Here is a 22,412-nt window from a genome sequence, read left to right as displayed (position 1 = left end):
TCTTCCCCCCCCCCTTCTCCAACATCTGAAACAGGGGGAGACTATCCATTCTTGAGTTTCTTAAAAACTAGAATTGGGGCCGGCACTGTGGTGCAGCGGATAAAACTTCCACCTGTGACGCCAGCAGCCCACACGGGCACCGGTTCAAGTCCCAGCTGCCCCACTTCCATTCCAGCTCTCTGTTGATGTGCCTGAGACGATGGCTTCTCTTGTTAGGGCATGAGATCTTCCAAAAGTTCACAGGAAATGCAGACTATGGAAAAAATAGATTTATAATTTTTTTAGTACTAAAATAAACCTATCTTTTGATTGCATTTTCTAAATTTTTGAAGTATTCTCATTTTTCCTTTTGGAAGACCCCTTGTTCTAACCCTAAGTTGATGCTCCAACTGTACAGATGAGGAAGCAAACGCTCAGCTGTCCAAGCTTGCTAAAGTGGTCAAGTAGGATTCAAACTGGCTGCAGGGTTTCAGAGCTGCCCCTCATTTCTTGTGTTCTCATTTGAACCGGGTGTGCTGTCCGCTGGCACCATGTGAGAAAGGGATCTGATAGTGGTGTTTTCTTCCGCCAGCATCCTTGCAGCAGATGTCCTAACTTCACTGCAACACAAACCCGGAGATAACGTGGGATCTGGCCAGAGTGGAGTTACATCCTGGCGGAAGTACAGAACCCCAGGCTTCCAACAGTGAGCGCACTAGTATGTCACATTCTTTCAACAGCCCCAGGATAATGGAGGACAACGATGACATAGGTAACTTAAAATAATAGAACAGTTTTTCCAAAGTCTTCAGCAGCTATCTTTTGAATTCATTATATGATTTTTTTGAGCTCCAAACTACATTTTTCAAATGTAGTAACTACATTTTCAAATGTTGTAACTACAACTGTTAAGCAGTTTCTGGACAATGTTAGCTAGGTGTTCAAGCAAGTCAGCCAAGGAAACACTGGACAGCCAGGAGACTGAATTCAAGACCCGGCTTCCACGAAGCCAAAGGGCTGGTGGCTCTGGACAGGCCACAAACTCTTCTCGTCCCCAGCTTCCTCAAGAATAAAATGAAGGTGCTTAACCATAAGATTTCATTGTTTATTCAAAAAAAAATTAGGTACACTATTAGATATCAATACAGAGGCCTGGTTCCCATGATGTCTGTAGCCTTGTGGAGGAGACAGATAAGGCAATAGACGATTTCAATGGAGTGTGATCAGTGCTATGGCTAAGTAAATACGGGGTGCTACTGGAGCACACAGGGGGGCTGGGGATGCATTTGGGGGGGCGTGGGAGGAAGGCACCCAGTACATAGGATGCCACATGAAGCAGAGTGGTAAGGAAGCAATACAAGCTGCAAGGTGACCTGTGTATATGGGGAGGGTAGCGAGGGCAAGGGGGTGGCAGCCCAGGCAGGCAGGACAGCCCAGGCCTGGAAGGGAGCTGTACGGCCTCTTGTGAAACCACAGGAGGTTTGTGAAAAGAGAGTAGGAACAGAGGAGGTGGAGAAGGAGGCAGGGGCTGTGTCCATTATTAGGAGACTTAGTTATCACCAAAAGGAATCCCAAGTCCACTCACTCCTTCAGGAACTGTTTACTGACCTGACTGGGTGCCTGGCATTTAGGTTATGAGGTTTCCAGAAGACTACATAACAAAGGTGTCTGCTTTGACAAAGCAAAACAGGAATCCATTCAAGGGCTTATTTTTTAATGTTTATTTATTTACTTATCCTTAAATATTTATTTCTTTATATTTATTTGAAAGGCAGACTGACAGAGAAAGAGAGACAAGAACAGAGAGAAGGCTTCCATCTGCTTGTTTGCTCCCTAAATATCTACAACAGCCAGGATTAGGTCAAGGCTAAAGCCAGGAGCCAGGAACTCAATGCAGGTCTCCCACATAGGTGGCAGGGACCTCAGCCATCATCTGCTGCCTCCCAGGGTGTGCATTAGCAGGAAGCTGGATTGGAAGCAGATGCAGGACTCAAGCCAGACACTCCAATACGGGACACAGGCCCCCCAAGGAGCAGTTTCAGCTGCCCCAATGCCTGTCCCCATTCAAGGTTTAAAGCAGGGAGGTGACAGCAAGCTTCAAGTTTTAGAAAGACCTTATTGGCTACTGTGTAGGACTGGCTTGGCTCGGATAAGCCTCCTTCAGCCATAAAATTCTGACTTCGTGATTTAAAACTCAGGATACAACAAACTACAAAAGCTCCAATTAATATTATATATGAATATTTAATCATATTATTCTGCATACGTATTATCTTTGGTTTATAGGTTTCTCTTCAAGTGTTCAACAACTCAAATGGGTTCTTTCACTTCTCATTTGCTGTACATTCAGACACCAGAACATTTGGTGGGGAAGGAGGGACAGCTGATATGTGTTACACATTGTGGATATGGTGAAGAGGGGTCTTAACAATACCTTTCTAAACAAGAAACAATAAGCCCCAAATTCAGTTAACTCTAAATGTCACTCACTGAGAACACAGTTAAGACAAGTTCAAATCTGACTCCCTGGGTTGATTTAGTATACATCAACGCTTATAGTGTTTTATGTCATAAGACATGATCATGGCTGGCGCCGTGGATCACTAGGCTAATCCTCCACCTGCGGCGCCGGCACCCCAGGTTCTAGTCCCGGTCGGGGCACCGGTTCTGTCCCGGTTGCTCCTCTTCCAGTCCAGGTCTCTGCTGTGGCCCGGGAAGGCAGTGGAGGATGGCCCAAGTGTTTAGGCCCTGCACCTGCGTGGAAGACCAGGAGGAAAGACCTGGCTCCTGGCTTCGGATCAGTGCAGCGCACTGGCCGCAACACGCCGGCTGTAGCAGCCACTTGGGGGGTGAACCAATGGAAAATGGAAGACCTTTCTCTCTGTCTCTCACTGTCTAACTCTGCCTGTCAAAAAAAAAAAAAAAAAAAAAGACATAATCATAACCTAGACACCATTTTCCTTGAGCTCCCAGAAGATGGGTAAAAACCTGACCCTGAAGCAAAGGATTACAATACGAAGTATGTGAAATGCTGTGAACTATCAGCTGGCTGGCTCATTATCGTTATGGATGTTTTCGGTAAGCATGGCTGATCTTCAATAAATTGCCAAACTCCTAATGCTCAGAGACCAGACAAATCCCAAAATGCTGCTGTGAGTTTACAGAATACAGAACTGAAACGACCTATCAAACGCACAGAGCAGGGGTCTTCAGGTAAGGAGAAGGCAGTGTTTTCTTCAAGCACAGATGCACAGGTGGTGAGTTAAGAGTCAAGGCTAAATATTTAGTACTTCCTCAAAGGTTGTCTGCTAGTACAAGAAATGCTGCTGTCAAACCAACGAAATTCCCTGACCTTCCTGAAAATAAACCAAAAATAAACCAGAAAAACCACCTCAGGCCCCAGAGCCCATTCCTGCTCTGCTCACTTGGCATCTCCTCGCGTCCTCGGGGAACCCCAGCTCTCACTCAGCCAGGATTGGGGTTTACAAGGCCTCCAGGAGCCTGGCAGCCTGGGTGCACTCTCTGGTTCCCACCCACCATACCCCCAGTCCTCTGGAGCTCCCCGTTTCCTGTCCTGGAGCTAAGTCCTCTCACCAGACACAAGGAGGTGGGCCACTCTCCTTCCAAGACTTGGACGGTGAAAGTTGTCCATTGCTCTACTGCTTTACAAGTCAAGACACCTGCTGCATGAGCTTGTAGTTAGTTAGCTGTATCCGTGGCAAACAGAAAAGACTTAGCATCATTTGATCCTCGTGTTTGTTTTCGTCTGAAGCACAGCATTCAGTCATACCCAGGAGTAGCAGGCTCCTGGCTATCTGCCCAGATTGTCTAACTCTAGCTTTCCTTTGGGCAATCCACACACCCTGCACAGCCTTGTGCTTGGAGCTGATTTTGCAGGGAGCACTTGTTGCGATTCTGGCCAATGAGATGAGAGAGGTCTGGAGGGCCAGGGCATGAGGGGGAGTCTGAGTAAGGTTTCCTTGTTCATAAAGAGCCGTCTATGAGGAAGCAGTCTCTTCTTCCTCTTTGTCCAATAGTTATTGCCAATACCCTAACCATCTTGCAATCCCGGTGGGAATCAGCATGGGGCTAGAGCTGACATGCTCAAAATGGTAGAGCAAAAAACTGGAAAGAACCTGACTGTGAACTTAGCAACCTGCTTTCAGGGCCCCTGCTTATGGGAAATGAGCAGTTTTTCTTATTGTTTGAGTCTCTGAATATCTCCTCCTATACCGGAGAACTGATGAGTGGACAGCTCTCTCTTACTAACCAGAGAAATCAAGAAGCCAGGCATGGGAAAGTTTCCCAAGAAAGCAGGTTTTCCCTGTCAAGGCAGTAGTGATTCTGAGTGCAATACAGTGCCTGTCATTTGAATTTGTCCTATGATCAGCCACCCACTGGTTTGGGGATCATAAATAAACATTAAAAGAACTACTCGTTTTTAAGAATTCCCTAAGCAGCCACTGACAGAGTGGATCATCCCCAGTTTAAAGCAAGTAACTTACAGCTGGGGCAACCTGGGGCTTCACTTCTTCTACCGCGGGGATACTGGAGTTTGGTGGATACCCTGGAGAGATGAGGCTGAGGCTGAGAGCAGCGGTGGTGTCCACAGAACCCAGAGCGCCAGGTGAGGTGGGAGAAGTCCCCCACCCCCACCCCACCCCAGGGCAGACATGGCTTCCTGCCCTGCAGCACCAGGGCTCACAGCACTCCCTGCAGGATGAGGGGAGCGCACGGGAGACCCTCCATAGGGCTCCTCCATAGCGGTTCCCAGAGATATTTGGGGGAATAGCAACTGGAAGCTGGAAAGCAAGGGCCTTGCACCAACAGGTGGGAGCAGAAGCAGAGGGAATCTACCTGCGTGACTGATGTTTCCGACTCTTCAGGTACAAACAGCTAAGAAGGCCAGCGACTGCAGAGAGCCTTCTCACCAGTTGGGAAGGGAGCTGGCATGACATGGGAACAGACGTTCCAACAGAGCAAGAAGCTCACCATTTCGCTGACTGTGAAAATTCCCGTTATGAGTAATTTTGCTTTGAGTCTCTGCAATTAAGATCATAACCCTTACCTTTTTAAAACCCATAAAATAAATAAATAGAGGCTGGCACTGTGGTACAGCGGTTTAAAGCCCCAGCATGCAGTGCGGGCTCCGGCTTGAGTACTGACTGTTCCACTCCGATCCAACTCCCTGCTAATGTACCTGGGAGAGCAGTGGAGGATGGCCCAAGTCCCCGGGCCCCTGTGCCCACGTGGGAGACTCAGAAGAAGCTCCTGGCTTAAGATCAGTTCAGCTCTGGCTGTTGAAGTCATTTGGGGAGGGAACCAGAGGATGGAAAACCTCTCTCTCTCTAACTCTTTCAAATAAATAAAATAAATCTTAAAAATAGATATATAAATCTCACACCTTAGTAAAGGGTTGAGGTAAATAGAAAAATGGTTATTTTTAGCTATTGAAACATGTCCATTCTGAGAAATGGAGCAAGGAGGCACTCCTATTTATACATATTATTTTTTAAAGATTTATTTATTTGAGAGGCAGAGTTACAGACAGTGAGAATGAGAGACAGAGTTTCTTCCATCTGCTGGTTTACTCCCCAAATGATCGCAATGGCTGGAGCTGGGCCGATCTGAAGCCAGGAGCCAGGAGCTTCTTCCAGGTCTCCCATGTGGGTGCAGGGGCCCAAACACTTAGGCCATCTTCTACTGCTTTCCCAAACCACAGCGGAGAGCTGGATCAGAAGTGAAGCAACCAGGACTCTAAGTGGTGCCCATATGGGATGTTGGCAGTGGAAGCTGTGGCTTAGCCGGCTACACCACAGCGCCAGCCCTATAAATATCATATTTATAAATGAACTTTAAGGCAGCACCTGATCTTGTACACAAATGCTCGCAGTTATCTCCAAAGGAATTTTCTAGTCCCTGAAGTTGGTTTGTCGCAGGGTGAAGCTTGTACCAGGGTTCGGCTGCAGAGGTTCGACCAGGCAGGGATGTTAAGAGTCCAGAGAAGCACGAAGCAGAGTCTGAGTGAAAATACAGAACCATTTCCAAGAGATCACACGGGGACCAGGGCAGAAAATCCAGGGCTTCCCAGGATCAAGGGGCTGGCTCCAGGCCAGGAACAGGACAAGAAGGCAGGAGAGGGAAGGAAGAAAAAAAGAGGAGAGATGGAATTCAAGGTAGCGGAGTTCAGAAAGTCTATTGTGTAGCCCGAAGGGCTCTGCTGCTGGGTTCTGGCCACATGAGCCTGAATAGTCAACGGGGCTTAAAGGAACAGATAAGGGTGAAATGAGAGGATCCAGGGAAAAACAAATGCCTGAACAGCCCCAGCCTTTCTACCGCCCCTCTGAGTTATCTCGCCATCCATCTCAGTGCTCGGACACAGAATATGAGAGCAGGTTAGGGGCAGCCAATGACTCCCAAATATAGACAGGCATCGCGTACGCAAGCAACTGTTTAAAAATATGACTTCCAACAGAGTTCCCAATGGGTGGGAGAAAGCGTGCAGGGGAACAATTGCTTCCACTCAGGAAGAGAAAGGAAGACAACCGGCTAATACATGGGCGCACCTACTGTGTGCCGCTCTTGGGTGTAAACATAGTCCCGAATCTCACCATCCCCATCTTTATAGGACGAAATCAAGGTTTAGAGAGGTCCACCTGCAGATAATGCAACAGAGAGATCTAAGCCCCCAGCTTCCTCTCAGGAATCAGGGGAGTTTCAAGGAGGCAATGGCAGAGGGTGAGGAGAGGCTGAAAGGGGGCAGTCACCCTGGAGCCTTGCAGGGGAGAAGGAAGCCAGTGAACACGGGAAAATAGGAAATGCAAATAGTGCTGAGTGAGTTGGAAAAGGTGGGAGGGGAGGCAGAATAAAAAGCACCATGGGGAGCCACCGCTGGTTAAGCTACCACCTGCAACACCAGCCTCCCAGGTGAGCGCTAGTTCAAGTCCCGGTTACTCCACTTCCAATCCAGCTCCCTGGGACAACAGAAGATGGCCCAGGTACTTGGGTCCCTGCCACCCGTGTGGGAGACCCAGGTGGAGCTCCTGATTCCTGACTTCAACCTGGCCCACCCCTGGCTGTTGCTGTGGCCATTTGGGGAGTAAACAAGCAGATGGAAGACCTCTCTCTCTCTCTCTCTCTCTCTCTCAGATGTCACTGGGGCTCCACTCAAAAGTGTCCCTAAAGTAATTCATCGCAGGTCAAAGAGAAGTTTGCACCTGGTTTTCAGGATGGGAACACAGCTCTTCAACTTGCCCCACATCATCCAGAGACACCCTCCTGGAGTCAGGGGAAGGCTGGAGGCAAAGGCTGAACCTGGCAAACGGCCTGCCTGTGGAGAACACAGCCTTGGGCTTCTGCAGCATGTTTTGTTTTCAATGGTTCAGCTTCTGGAATATCACACTTAGTTAAAATTCTGTGATCTATAGTGATGAAACCCTTTGGTCCATCCCTGGGGCTCCCAGGCTGTCACATAAACCAGTGTTTTACTTCGAGCTTATACCTTGGAGAGTCTGGAGACTACGGGAGCTTTTCCATGTGTCCCCACGGGGGTCACAGCACCGCCGTCCCTCCGCAGGCTTCCTCTGTGGTCTGTGCCTCTGACCTCTGCGCTCATCTGTTTCCCATGATTCCTACTGGGCCCCAGGGCAGAGCAGTACAACGTAGAACAGCATAACTCACTTTTATAGAACATCCCTCATGCAAGCTATCACAGGGAGCTAATCAAACGCTGACGAGAAAGGCTCTGTTGCAGGATAAGATTTAAAAGGAGGCACTGATTTAGTGGCTCAAGGGGCAGAAAAGAAATTTCAGATCGAAGGCTTGGGAGACATGGAAAAACAATCCCCGCGGCGGCGGCAAACCTGGAGGGAAGCGAACAGCCCCGTCTCGGGCAGAACAGGAAGGGGTAGGAAGACGCTGGCACCCTCTGACTCTCCCAGCGCCCTCCCCACCAAAGCTGATGGGACTCCATTCGGGAAAGTGAGTGAGGCATTAGGAAGTCTCCAGGTCCACAGAACAGAACACCCAACCCAAACAATATGACCACCAAGGACATTTCACAGAACAAGACATCCCACGAGAGGCCTGGTTAACTCGGCAGTCCAACAGTTTCTTCAGTGTCTTAGATCTCGGGACAGGTGTGTGCCTAGAAGTTAAGCTGCTCATATCCTGTGTCAGAGTGCCTGGGTTCCATGCCTGTCTCTGGCTCCTAACTCCAGCTTCCTGCCAACGCAGGTCCAAGAAGGCTGTGGTGAGGGCTCAAGTAATTGGGTTCCTACCACACACACAGAAGACCTGGAATGAATTCCCAGTTCTTGGCTTCAAATTCCAGCCAGGGCTCATTGTGGACATTTGGGGAGTGAACCAGCAAATGGGAGCTCTGTGTGTGTGTGTGTGTGTGTTGTCTATCAAGTTAAGAGTCCCTGACTCTAGCCATCCTATTACTCCAAAGCCCTCACAGTGTCAAATGTGTCCCCAGGCCTGCTATTTCCAGGGTCCCAGGAAGACTGGCTGTGTTCCGGGCACCTCTCCTGGGTACAGGAACATCTAGACACAACTACGAGCAGCAGAAGGGAGAGAAGCTGTTGCTTTTCCAGTGGGTGCTCTTTCAAGAGTGAGGAAGTCTTCCCACAAGTCTCCAATAGACATAGCCCTCCTAACACACAGGTCCTTTCTAAAGCAAACACACCAAGAAGAGTAAGATCCTCGTGTTCTGTTCAGACCAACCACGCCTCACTCTGAGTCACCCCGGGGGGAGGGAGTGTGAACCCCATATCAGGACTTTGCCCACAAGGAGGGAGGCAACACTGGCAATGGAGATGTCAACCCATAGAGAAGCAAACGGGGCCCTGAGCATGTGGAGACCCCTGGAGGAATACAACACATACCTACACAATTCAGATGAGTAAGGTAGAATTTAGCAAAACCATAACAGGAGGGGGAAAAAAAAAGAAAAAAATGCTATACTGAGAAAAAAAAAGAAAGAATTTTTTCCGATATGAGCACTTATTAGGAAGGCATTGTGTACATGGGAGCTGAATTTTGGCCTGCTTTGAGGGTGAAATAAAACATACTTAAAGATGGGAGGAAGGTACGTTTGGGATCAGGGATTTCTGCCCTTGGCAGATGAAGCAGAGGAAATTTTACTTCTGGATTAAAGAATGTAGGGGTCCTCAGTCTTTGGCGAGCAACAATCTCGAGTTTCCGAAGGGGGCGGAGCAGATGTGCTGGGGAGATATGCAAGAGTGCAGAGCCAAGTGTCCATCCAGGGACAGCCACAGAACTGCTGCAAAGTCCCCAGCACAGGGCTGCGTGACGCCCACAGGAGCAGGAGGGAGACACGTTTTTGTAAAGTGTGGAACCAACTTGAACTTGATGGGTTCTGAGCTTCCCACTGACCCGGAGCCTTTGGGGTTCGAGTTCATTTACTCTGGGCAAAATTCACCTTCCCAGCACTAAAGGCAAATACTCTCCCCAAATTCTTGATTACTGACCGGCTCCTGGGAGACCACGCGGGGATAAGTGAAGTGTAAATGAATCGCAAACACGCAGATTAGGTTTCTCCTAAGCTGCACCAGAGTGGAAAGGCCAAAGGCAAAAAGCACTTGAAGCCAAATACATTTTGGCTTTTGTAGAACCTAAAACATTTTTAATGAGTTTGAAGCTATTCAATTAACTTAAAATTCTTCAAAAAGTTTGTAGAGAATGTGTAGTAGGGAAAGATACATGGATTTCAAAGGTTTGGGGCCCTCAAATAAACTTATCTTTTAGCTCCATTTTTCCATGAGCTTTTGGAAGTAGCATTTTTTTTTTTTTTTTGACAGAGTTACAGTGAGAGAGAAAGAGACAGAGAGAAAGGTCTTCCTTCTGTTGGTTCACTCCGCAAATGGCCACCACAGCCGGCCCTGAGCCAATCCAAAGCCAGGATCCAGGCACTTCCTGCTGGTCTCTCACATGGGTGTAGGGCCCAAGCACTTGGGCCATCCTCCACTGCCCTCCTGGGCCACAACAGAGAGCTGGACTGGAAGAGGAGCAACTGGGACTAGAACCCCGCGCCCATATGGGAAGCCGGCACCACAGGCGGAAGATTAACGAAGTGAGCCACGGCGCCAGCCCCTTGGAAGTAGCTTCTTATACACAGCTGCCAGTCTACACCTGCTTTACCACAGAGAAGAAATCGCTTTTATTTTTAGTATTAACTTCTTGATCCAGTGTGACCAAAGATAGCTGAGACAAGTATGACAATGACAAAATTACTATTCTAGTGGCCTGTAGTATAAATCATCAAATTCACACAGAAGTCTGAATTCAGCATTGGCCAGAGAGGTGGGCACTGTGGCATAGCAGGTTAAGCTGCCACCTCCAGTACTGGCATCCCCATAGGGGCACTGGTTCAACTCCTGGTGTTTCCACTTAAGATCCAGCTCCCTGCTAATGCTCCTGGGAAAGCAGCAGAAAATGGCCCAAGTGCTTGGGCCCTTGTACCCACACAGGAGACCCGGATGAAGCTCCTGGCTCCTGACTTCAACCTGGCCCAACCCTGGCTGTTGCAGCCAATTTGGGGAGTGTGCCAGCATATGGAAGATCTCTCTGTCTCTCTCTTTCAGTGTGCCTCTCCCTCTCTCCTTCTCTGTAACTTTGCCTTTCAAATAAATAAATTAAAAAAAAAATGTTGGGCAGAAGGCTAACAAGAGATATGACAATTGAAAATAAAGCAATCTCTCCCGAGAACTTTACATCTCAAATGTTAGGGAGTGGATAGCAGGAATTTGTGTGTCATTCTATCACTTGTGGAAAGTTATTGAGTGTGTACTAAGCAGCAGGTACTCCTGGGGCTGTGAAACTATCTAGTTCTTTATCAGTTTGCTTCTCTTTCTGGACCAATATCACTTGGTAATTGGTTCAGTATACTATGCCACTAGTCTCTTTCTAAAAATATTTTTTTATTTTCCTTTTTTATTGGAAAGGTAGAGAGATGCAGAAAAAGAGACAGAGAAATCTTCCATCTACTGGTTCACTCCCCAAATGCTTGCAACACAGAGCATTGGGGTAGGTTAAAGCCAGGAGCTAGAATTTCATCCAGGTCTCCCCCATGAGTGACAAGGATTCAACCTGCTCTCTCCCAGCATTCACGTTAGCCGGAAGCTGGGTGGGAAGGCGGGACTCACATAAAACACTCTAATAAGGGGTGTAGGTGTCCCAAGGGGTGACTTAACATGAAATAGCCATCCCTAACGGCTCATCCCCATTCCTCATTGCCTTTGGAGGAGGTATGTTTCTTTTTGTCTTCTAGCTCTCACTTTACAAGTATCAGACCTTCTCAGATATAGTAAATGCATCCTTCCTCACAGGAGATACGCAAACCCTGAGACACTGAAATGTTCATTACTCCCTCAACTTCTCCTCTGGGCTCTCCTACTTTTGCCTGGCTAGCTCACACAAACTTCCTTCTACCCTGTTTTTGATCTGCCCATACCATAGTATATAACTACCATGGTCTAGTACTCCCTGGACGGTCTGGCTTAACCTTCTTGTAGAATTTAGAATATTTTAATAGAACTCAGGATTCTACATCTTTTAGGCAACCATCCTCAAATAGGATTTCTTGAAACTGAATTGAGGTAGATTCTGCATCCAGAGTTATAGTTCCTTGGGACATAGAGTGCAGTCAGAGCTAAGCCATGGTTTTGTAAAGGCCTTCCCAATAAAAAACAGGGTTATAATATAGACGTATCTACCAAGAATCACCTTTGGTTGAACACCTTTGATGTCACAGACACCGTGTGCTACATCTCATAAGACAGATGCTATTACTATTTCCAGTTAACAAATGAGGAGTCGACATCTCAGAGAAAGTAAGTCGCGTCACCAGAGTTGCGGTGCCAAGATGTGACAGAGCAGCATTTGAAGATGCATATTGGGGTGCCAATCTGATCTGTGACCTTGCACTTCGCACTGAATTGAAGAAAGCAGAGGCTGGGCAGGGGTGAGGGGATGGTGGTGGCTGGAGTTCTTTAGCTCGTGTAAGAAAGCAAGAGCTAGAATTTTGTTTTGTTAGCCTTAATTCAGTTACAGGGAAGGAATGACACTTTGGGGAAAGAGCCAAAGTTTTATTTTTTCAATTAAATTATATTTTATAAGAATCCCTGATGAAACTAGAGGGCAAATACCTTGCTTATGCTCTTTCCTTAAGGGAGTACCAAAAACATCTCTCCCTGCTCCTGCCCTGGGGAGATGGCCTATGTAGTCATCCTCAGAGTGGCCTGTCCTGTTAAAGGAAAGAACCCAATGCCAAGTGCACTAGCCCCTACCCCAACCCCGCTTCCCAACAGAAGACTTCCCTCTGCAGCAGGAGAGCCTGTCCATGCCCAGTGAAAACAGATCCCAGATCCTGCATTTTCATTTGGAGAGAAAAAGGGGGTGGGTATGTGGCTGACATCGGAGAGGACAACAATGAATCCGATTTTCACCGCACAAGTGCTGGAACATTTTCTCTGGGAACCAGAGCAAAGCATTCCTTTCCTCCAGCCCTTCGGCAGGGGGCTCACAGCAGTCAACTGATTCCCACTCATTTGCCGTAAGCCACATCCTCTGCCCACCCACCCATGTCAGCCTCCCTCAGAAGGGTCCCCCCGTCGGATGACAGATTTGCTAGTCACCACCACAACAGGCAGATTCACAAAGCAAATGTGTAATTTCGGATGGGACACGAATCCTATTGGACCACAGGAAGAAAAAAGAAGAGGTGGCTACAGCCGAAATGGAAATACGTTCTGGAAAATTCTTAAACATATTCCTAAAATCTCAAATTGGGCTAGTGAATATACCCTGAGGAAACACTTGGAATTTCACAAAATATAAACAAGGTAAAAAAATGTAAAAGTGTTAAAAATGATGGAAATAAAAGATGTGGATGTCTCCGTGGAGAGGAATATTTTTTCCTCTTCCAACGTTGTTTGCTTTTGACACTTAAGCTACTGCTTAAGAAGTCCCTGGCAGGCAGGAGGCAGTGGTGGTCTCTGAATTTCTATCCAGCAGGGACTTAGGGCATACTACCTGGAGAGTAGGGGAGGTTGGGAATTTGAAGACATCTCAGTCAAGTTTCTCTAGAGAAACAGAATTGTAGGATGGACAGATGAATGGGTGGGTAGATAGATAGATGGATAGACTTATTATAAGGAACAGGCTCACACAATTATACAGGCTGGCAAACCCACAATACCCAGACACAACATCCTGGTATGAAAACTGTCAGGCAGAAAGAATTTCCTCTTGCTCAAGGCGGGTCAGCCTTTTGTTCTATTCAGATCTTTAAATGATTAGATGAGGTCTACTCAGATCAGAGTGTTTTATTCAGTCCACCAGTTTAAAAGTTAATCTCAGGGGCTGGCGCTGTGTTGTAGAGGGTAAAGCTACTGCCTGCAGTGCCAGCATCCTATCTGGGCGCCTGTTCAAGTCCCAGCTGCTCCACTTCCAATCCAGCTCTCTTCTATGGTCTGAGAAAGCAGTAGAAGATGGTCCAAGTCCTTTGGCCCCTGCACCCTCATGGGAAGACCTAGAAGAAGCTCCTGGCTCCTAGCTTCAGATCGGCACAGCTCCAGCCATTGCGGCCAATTGAGGAGTGAACCAGCAGATGGAAGACTCTCTCTCTCTCTGCCTCTCTTTCTCTCTCTGTGTAACTCTAACTTTCAAATAAATAAATATTTAAAAATAATTAATCTCAGGCCAGGCAGGTTAAGCCACTATTTGGGACGCCGTATCTCATATCAGAGAGTGCTGGTTCAAGACCTGACTACTCTACTTCTGATCCAGTTTCCTGCTAACGTGCCTGGGAAGCAGCATATGATGGTTTAAGTATCTGAGTCCCTGCCACCCACATGGGAGACCTTGATGGAGTGCCTGATTGCTGGCTTTGGTCTAACCTAGCCCTAGCTCTTGTGGCCATTTGGGGAGTGGACCAGCAGATTGAAGATCTCTTTTCTCTCTCTCTCTTTCAAGTAAATAAACAAATAACTGCTTAAAAAAATAAACAAAAATAATCTCATCCAGAAACAGCCTGAATATATGTGGCCAAATATCAGGGTACCCTGTGGTCATGTAATCACATAAAATTAACCATCACAACCACCTAACAGTCCCCAGTTAGTGGCAGTGCAGGGACTTGGAGAGTGACCTGAATAGAGTATGGTGCACTAACAACTTCCCCACCCCTCCCCCCCCACACACACTCCATGCCATGGCAGTGAACACTACTCATTTTCTGGCCAGCAACTGTACCTCTTTCTGTTCTTCCTAACAGACCCCGATTTTGATTGGTTGGCCACTAATCCTTTACACGGTCATGTTCCTTCTAGGAACATGGTCCGGGACTGATCCCAACTTGTCCAAGGTAATCCTATGGGCCTGCCTTGGAACAAGCCTCCAAGCTAACTCTGGCCAATAAGACAGAGGGCAGGGGCAGGTGTTGTGGCACAGCAGGTTAAGCTGCCCCTTAAGATGCCCACATCCGATGTCGGAGTGCCTGGTCTGAGTCCTGGCCACTCTGTACTTCCCGTCCAGCTCCCTGCTAATGCACTTGGGAGGCAGCAGAGGATGGCCCAAGTGCATGGGCCCCTGCTACCCATGGGAAACCTGGATGGAGTTCCAGGCACCTGGCTTCAGCATGGCCCAGCCCTGACTTTTGCTGGTATCTGAGAAGTGAACAAGAGGATGGATGACATTTCTCTCTGTGTGTCTCTCCCTCACTCTCTGTCAATCTACCTTTCAAATACATTAAAAAAAAAAACCTTTTTGAAAAATAAGATATGAGAAGTCTGCTGGGTGGCTCCAGAAAGTATTTCCTCACTCCTAAGAAGACAGATTTCTCCAGGGTGAAAGCTGACCCGAGTGGCCATGACTCCTGGAACTTCTGCAACCATTTTTTTTTTTTAAGAATTATTATTTTGAAAGGCAGAGTTACAGAGAAACCAAAAAAAATGTTGAGGAACAGTTTTTTTTCTCATACTATTTGTTGAACTCTTTACTTAGCACAGAGTTAAATCTTCTGTGTATACAGTTAATTAAAAATAGATGTTAGTAAAAAATAAGAATGGGAATAGGAGAGGGAGGAGGAAGAAGGGAGGGCGGGTACGGTGGGGAGAATCACTAAAGTTGTATTTATGAAATGCATGATGTTTGTATACCTTAAATAAAAGGTTCCCGGGGTGGGGGAGACCAAGAATTGTTTATTATTATTTATTTGAAAGGCAGAGTTGCAGAGAGAGATGAAGACACAGAGAGAGAAAACGTCCATCTACTGGTTCATTCCCCAAATGGCCACAATGGCCAGGGCTGGGCCAGGCCAAAGCCAGGAGCCAGGTGCTTCTTCCCAGTCTCCCACATGGGTGCAGGGGTCCAAGCACAGAGGCCATGGTATGTTGTTTCCCCAGGCCATTAGCAGGGAGCTGGATCAGAAGCGCAGTGTGTCGGTGTCACAGGCAGTGGCTTAATCTGCTGCATCTAGCACCCCTCTGCAGCCTTCCTGCTGCTCACCTGAGGATGCAGCCAACCCAGAGACTGGCAGAGGACAGAGATGAAAAGAACAGGGATCTTACTGACATCAGTGAGCCTCCAAGGCAACACAGGCAAGAGATCACTTTATCTCTGGGATTCTGGCAACATCATCTCCATAGCGTTTAAGCCGATGACTCAAGGCTTTCTGATGCTTGTGGCCAAAAGAAACCAAACAGACATTGTCTCCTCCTTTGACACAGACATGGTGAACAATTTTCTTTAAGATTTATTTATTTATTTGAAAGGCAGAATTACAGAGAGAGAGGGAAAGACAGAAAGGTCTTCCATCTCTGGTTGGTTCACTCCCCAAATGGCTGCAGTGGCCAGGGTTGGGCCAGGCTGAAGCCAAAAGCCAGGAGCTTCATCTACGTCTCCTACATGGTTGGCAGGGGTTCAAGGACTTGGACCATCTTGGGCTGCTTTCACAGGTGCATTAGCGGAGAGCTGGATTGGAAGTGGAGCAGCCGGGCTTGAACCAGTACCCACATGAGATGCCAGTGTCGCAGCCAGCTGCTTTACCCACTATGCCATGACACTGACCCCAGGAAATTCTATTTCAAGTGACAGGTATAAAGGCATTTATGATACCATTTTCTTTTCCCTGTCTGTTTAAAATGTTTTTCAATAAACCACTAATTTTAAAAAGCTCTCTCTTAATGAAACCTGACTTTAAAATCTACTATTAGGGCCAGTGTTGTGGCGCAGTAGGCAGCAGTGCAAGTCTCAGCTGCTCCACTTCTGATCCTGCTCCCTGCTAATGTGCCTGGGAAAGCAGCAGAGATGGCCCAAGTGCTTGGGCCTCTGCACCACGCAGGAGACCTAAAAGGAGTTCCAGGCTCCTGGCTTCAGCCTGGCCCAGCCCCAGCCATTGCAGCATTTGGGGAGTGAACCCACAGACAGAAGTTCTCTCTCTCCTGTCTCTACCTCTCTCTCTGTAACTCTGTCTTCCAAATAAATATATAAATAAATCTTTAAGAAGCATACCTACTATGGCTTTTTTTTAATACAACATAACAGCTGCCTCTCCAAGCCTGTCTGGCTGCTCTGATGAGTGGTCCTTTCTCTGAATATTTGCATTCATTTACCATATGTGTACATAGCCACACCAGTATGTGTTCCTATTTGTGTCCCTTTAAATATTACATAAACTGTATCATTTTATACAACTTCAAATTGCTTTATTCCACCAATCATTACTGCCACAATATACTAGATCAATTCATTCTCCTTTTGGACAGTTAGATTGTTTTCAGCTTAATCAAACGACGCTACAATATTTTAGCCTCCTTATATACTTGTGTGCCTTTTTTGATGTGTAGTTTGACATATGAAACTGTTAATATTCAAGAATTTTGACCTAATGAATGGAAAATCCCTACAGCCTCACTTACACCTAGAAATGAAAACAGCAGTGAAGGGTAAACCACCTTCAACCCAACCGGTGACAATTCTGAAAGATAGTTCTCAAAAAGCTTATTGTACATCAATAGCCACAGCATGAGCACCATGTTCACAGCCAGGAAATGACTCCATTACACAGAGAAAATATGTCTTCTGCCCATGAAAGGGAAGGAAGGGCACAGAGCAAAAATCTGGAAGCTTCCATGTGACTGTGGCGTCTACCGAACTTTAGAGATGCTGCTATGCTTCATTTCAAACCCTAAAGCTTTCCTTTTTCTTTTCTTTTCTTTCTTTTTTTTTTTTAAGATTTTTATTTATTTACTTGAAAGACAAAGTTACAGAGAGAGGAAGTTCTTCCATCCACTGGTTCACTCCCCAGATGGCTGCAATGGCCAGGGCTGGGCCAAACCAAAGCCAAGAGCTTCTTCTGGGTCTCCCACATGGGTCCCAGGGACCCAAGTGCTTGGGCCACCTTCTGCTGCTTTCCCAGGCACATCAGCAGAGAAGCGGATCAGAAGGGAGGCAGCCAGGACTCACACTGGCGCTCATATGGAATGACGGTTTCTCGAGTGGCAGCTTAACCTGCTGTGCCACAACACTGGTCCCCAAACCCTCAGGTTTCCACCGTCCCCCAAGCCTAAGACATCGTAGATGGCTCAATAAAAAACCGATGCATTCTTCTAGGAGGTCTGTTCAGTTAAGTTTAAACTCTGGTCTCTCAGGAGCAACCCCAGAGCATATTTGGACCTACAAATCACAGAAAGCCAACGTGACCGTGGCTTACTTGTAGCCCTCATTGCTTAACTAGAACCAGAGAAGACAGACAGGGGTGGGCAGAAGCAAAAGGAATTTCTCAAAACTTCTGTATTGGTTCCATTTCTGAACTCAAGGCATACAAGCCCTGTATTAACACAGGAAAAGATAAACTGATGTTTGCATTCTCGATTTCTGTACTAGTCCTGTAGATGCCTCAGTAATTACACCCAGGTCACCTCCACTGGAATTATCACACTGCTTATATACCTATAATAATTACACACTCCTTGCCTTGTAAAATCTATTGCCAGTGCTTGCTGCTCACCACATTAAAGCACCAACACCTGTTTATCAAAGATGATGCCTGGATGCTTGAAAGTCATTTTTGCAAGTGTCCTGATCACCCTCCAACCTCAAATATGGTCCCAATAAACACAAAGCACAGCACCGGGCCTTAGAGTCCTGGATCTAATGGCTTAGATATTCGTCTCTGGATGACTGGTATTTGGAGATTTTTCTTTACTGCTTCATTAAATTCAGCTTTATGCACTTTGAATATACAAGTATTATGAAGTTGTATCTAAATCAGCTGTGTGTTACTACAGTATCAACCCCCTTTCAACACACCAATGACTTAACAACAAACGCACAGTCATGCATCGCTTAGCAAAGTACAAAGACGCGTGTCTGTCACTGGTCCAAACACTGCTACACAGCACGCGACGCAGTTCTCTTATGCTTATGTTTCTAGAGGACTGTGGGTTGTCTATGGTTACACTGGTTTCCACTCAGCCCCACACCCACTCATTTCCAGTGGCCAGAGCATGGTCTCAACGTCAGGGAACCAGGAGAGCATACTGGAGAAGACGGGAGGCAGGGTGAGTCACGCCCCGCAGGACAGGGAGGGCAGGACACCTGTGGTGGTGAAGTCACCCGACAACACCACCACCAACACCACCGGTGTCTCAAAGCCCCTTTGGGCCAATGATAGAAAAGGAAAAGAATACAATGTAAACTGGGGCTCATTCAGGAAAACTTTGAATGTTGAAGTCACATGAAATCTGACACATTGAGTGTCATAAATACCACAAGGCCCTACGGGAGAAGTCAGGTCATTGACAGTTTTTTATTTCAGTTTTCCCAGGTTAAGTCACAATTTGCTTTCCCATTAGACTAGAAGGTGATGAACTTACTTCTTAGTAGCACAAAAGAAAATGGTCCTGCCCTTGCCCAAAACATGCATATGTGTTGTCTTCTCTTTCTCATGACTGGGCTCACTGCAGGGGGGCGGGGGGACCAACAACATTCTTGAGGGCCACACTTGGATATTTGTGGAGCTTACTTGGAATCAAGTCTTACAAACCAGGCAAATGAATGGTCAAGGTGAGTAACAGCTGGAAATGAATCAAAGCAAATTGCCAGCATCCAGCAAACGAGTAGATTTCTTGAGTAGCTAGCAAGCTGACTTTTTAGGTAACCCCAATTGAACATTTCCAGGACTGAGTTTAGCACTGGCAACATCACTGCTATAAATGCTTAGTCCCTTAAAGTGATACTTGAAAAAGGAAAATCCAGCTCAAATTCTGGGTTTTGTTACTATTTTTTTTTGTCTTTTAAATTTTCATTCTCTCTCATCTTCCTGTGTGTCCTTCATAGTGACAGGTGGTAGTACCCATGTTTAATATTTGTTTCTGACCTCCACAGCAAGCCAGCCCAAGTCGCTCAAAATGGCACAAGAACTCTGAGCACTACCAGAGATCCTAGTGATTCGTACATTTGTATGGAGATGCGGGGTCAACTGCTCCTTGGCCAATTTTCCTGAATTCACCTGGTAGTTAGCACCTGAGAGCACACAGGTAACTCTTGAACACCAAGCCACAGACAACTGACAATCCCCATGCCCATCCTAGTGGACACTCCAAAGAAAACTGCGCTAGAGGACAGCAAACTAATGACAGCAAAGCTATAGGGCTCTGATAAAACAAATACTGCTCAACGACAGGTGTGTAGTACAAACTTGACGCATAAAGAATTCCTAAAGCTCATAGCAGTACATTCAGGCACTGAGACTTTTAAGCTGTGCTTGTGAGAAGGGATATCCAGGAATCTGATGAGGACAAATCATGCAGCTCCTGGAACAGGGAGCCCCATTGAGAAATCTGGCCCTGGCGGGCACCCAGCTACAACCTCAATCCCCTCAGCATTTGGGTGCATTGTTAAGATACGGCTTGGCACACCCCCATCCCAGATCTGAAGGGTCTAGGTTTAAGTCCCAGCTCCAACCCCTTTCCAGATAACGTACATCCCGGGGCGGGCCGGGTGGGGGGAGCAGCAGGTAATGGCTCAAGAAGCTGGGTTTAGACATTGCCACTGGCTGGGAGACTCAAATTGAGCTCCTGGTGCCTGTCTTCAGTCTGGCCCAGACCTGGCTGCTGTGGGTATCTGCAGGGAGTGAGCCCGTGCATGGAAGCGCGCTCTCTCACTCTCTACCTTTTCAACACATTTTTAAAAGGACTGCTCCAAGCCTGCCTCTGTGTAGCCTGAACCTGAAACTGTCTGGCTTGTAGCCCCCCTTTCCTTCCCCGCTGCCCTCCCCTCCTCTTTTACAGGATAGGAGGCGGGATGATAAAAATGGAAGAAAAGAGGAGGAGTCCATAGGGGCGACGTGGGGCAGAGACATCACGGCCAGGACCCTTCAGAGCAGCCCGGGCAGCCCGCTTCCGCCACGGCCACTTTGTACATTTGGACTCTTGCTGCCCAGGCCTCTTGGTAGCATCTCTTCACCATCCTTGCGCTCTTCCGCGGCCTTGCAATCGAAACTTCTGGGGGCCAGGAATGTCATCCATTTGGATCTGATCGCAAGGAAAGAAGCGCGGACACAAGTCCTCGCCTCGCCGGCTGCTTCGCTGCGCCCCTCTCTGCCGGGCTCCGAAGGCAAGCGACCCCCCCGAGCGCTGCCGTGGGATCTGCCACCGAGACGCACAGGGGACCTCGGGGGCTTCCCTGGGACGCCCCGCGCCGCAGGTGTGCGATTACCTGCCTGCCCCCCCACCCCGGCCCCCAAAGCCAACTCCAGGCGCGCACAGGCGGGGACCAGCCCCCATCTGCCTCGGGAAACCCGTGCAGCCATCTCCCCGCGGCTGCGAGGGCCGCTGGTTGCACGTTTTGCTAAAAGAAGGCCAGCGAACACCCTTCTCTTACTTCCTCATATATTATGTCCTCCCCTGCCGAGTCCAGGGACCTAGTCTGGATTTGGTAACCGAAGTAATATAAATGTTAGCTAAGAAGCATTCCCGCAATGTGGTTCCAATTTAGGCTCGTTTTGAAGTCTAAAGGGCCAATATGTCTCCTGGATTCTCCGCTGGACATTAGCGCTAATGTGATTTGCGGAGGGCCGCGGGCCGCGCCGGGGCCGCGAGCGAGCGAGCGAGCGAGCGCACGGGGGGCGCGGTCCCAGGGCCCCGGGAAGCACGCGTTCGCCGGGAGCGCGCCCCCCTACCGCGTTCCAACTCGAGGAGGGGGGCTCGCTCAGGAAATGGTCTTATACCTGCCAGGGTTGCCGATGCAGGGCGCCAGGGGAAGTGCTGCACCTTGTCACCACCCTCGCTCTGGAAGCTGGCGGCCCGCGTGCACCGCAGCCTCTCGCGGCACCGCCGTTTGCACTTGGCTGCGATCGCAGCCTTCCCAGCGCGGGCGTGCCTGGCGGAGACCCGCAGGCCGCGGCAGGGCTGCGCCGGCGCGCTCTCCAGGAGAGGAGCCCCGCGCGCCGGCCCCGGGCCCTCGGCACGCACACACACACACACACACACACACACACACCGGCCGCATTCCCGTAATGAGCAGCCCCACCCCCACCCCCGCCCGGGAACCGCCTGCCCTTTATCTTGCTGGGGACACCCGCACCTTTTGAACTGCCATCTGTAGATTGTGTTGGTGCACTGACTTGTTAACTGTGCCATGCTGTGAAGGAAATGGCATGATTTAGATCAAGTGCTCGGGACGGCTGTTCATAAGAAACACTTGAGCCGAGCTGTTGCTGCTGAGAATGTGCCCTGGGGAGAGGGGTTCCGTTTCGGGTCACCGTCCAGCCTTGTACGCGGGCAGGCGCAGAGCGCCTCAATCCCCGCGTTCCGCCGGCGCTGCAGCGAGGGGGCGGGGAGCGGCGTTATGAAACCATAGAGGCCAGGCTGCCAAATTAACTTCTCACCCTTTCAATCACACTCCAGAGGATAAAAGCCCAACGTTTCTGCCTCAGATACAGGCTCGGTTTACACCAAACAAGTTATTTCTCTAATTGGTCAGCCCAGCCTGCTCTCCTTCTAATGACTGAAACCTTCAGCTGTGTGCGCAGCCAGCCGCCCCGGGAGGTGCGCGCCTAGCGCTGAGCTAGGGGACGCGTGTTGCAAGGTTTCCGTGGCCAGCATGGCCCCCACGACCCGCTTATCAAAGTAAACACAAAGCACAAAGTTTCTGGCCTGAGCTGTTTGGTGTTCCTGCAAATGTGCTCGCTGGCCCCAAGGGGCAGAGATAAAACCGACAAAGCACATGTTGCAGGTAAGCAAAGACCCTGAAATCTTCACACACACACACACACACACACACACACTCACACACACACCACCACCACCACCACCCCCAATCCCAAGTATCTCTAAGTAAAGTTTAATTAGGAAGCCGACAGTAAGAGGGAGAATTAGGGAGGGGAAGAGGAGAAGGAACCCCTT

At 48.3% G+C, this 22,412-nt stretch overlaps 1 protein-coding gene across 3 annotated transcripts in view; it reads right to left on the bottom strand.

Moving 5' to 3' along the window:
- LOC103351297 (uncharacterized) overlaps window positions 1-21,529 on the bottom strand; it is a 156,672-nt gene extending 135,143 nt beyond the window's left edge. For 2 of the 3 annotated variants that reach the window (XR_007910244.3, XR_016217324.1), the window contains exon 1: window positions 21,236-21,529. The gene's annotated coding sequence lies outside the window, so the exon portion shown is untranslated. The remainder of the gene's footprint in view (window positions 1-21,235) is intronic. The other variant, XR_016217327.1, reaches the window with a different exon arrangement.
- Window positions 21,530-22,412: the final 883 nt, after the last annotated feature.

Source organism: Oryctolagus cuniculus, chromosome 12, assembly GCF_051225735.1.
Source record: "Oryctolagus cuniculus isolate XC-2025 breed Fujian yellow rabbit chromosome 12, ASM5122573v1, whole genome shotgun sequence".
Taxonomy (NCBI): domain Eukaryota; kingdom Metazoa; phylum Chordata; class Mammalia; order Lagomorpha; family Leporidae; genus Oryctolagus; species Oryctolagus cuniculus.
The sequence above is the reverse complement of the archived record's forward strand: the minus strand, read 5'-3'. Positions and strand labels throughout refer to the sequence as shown.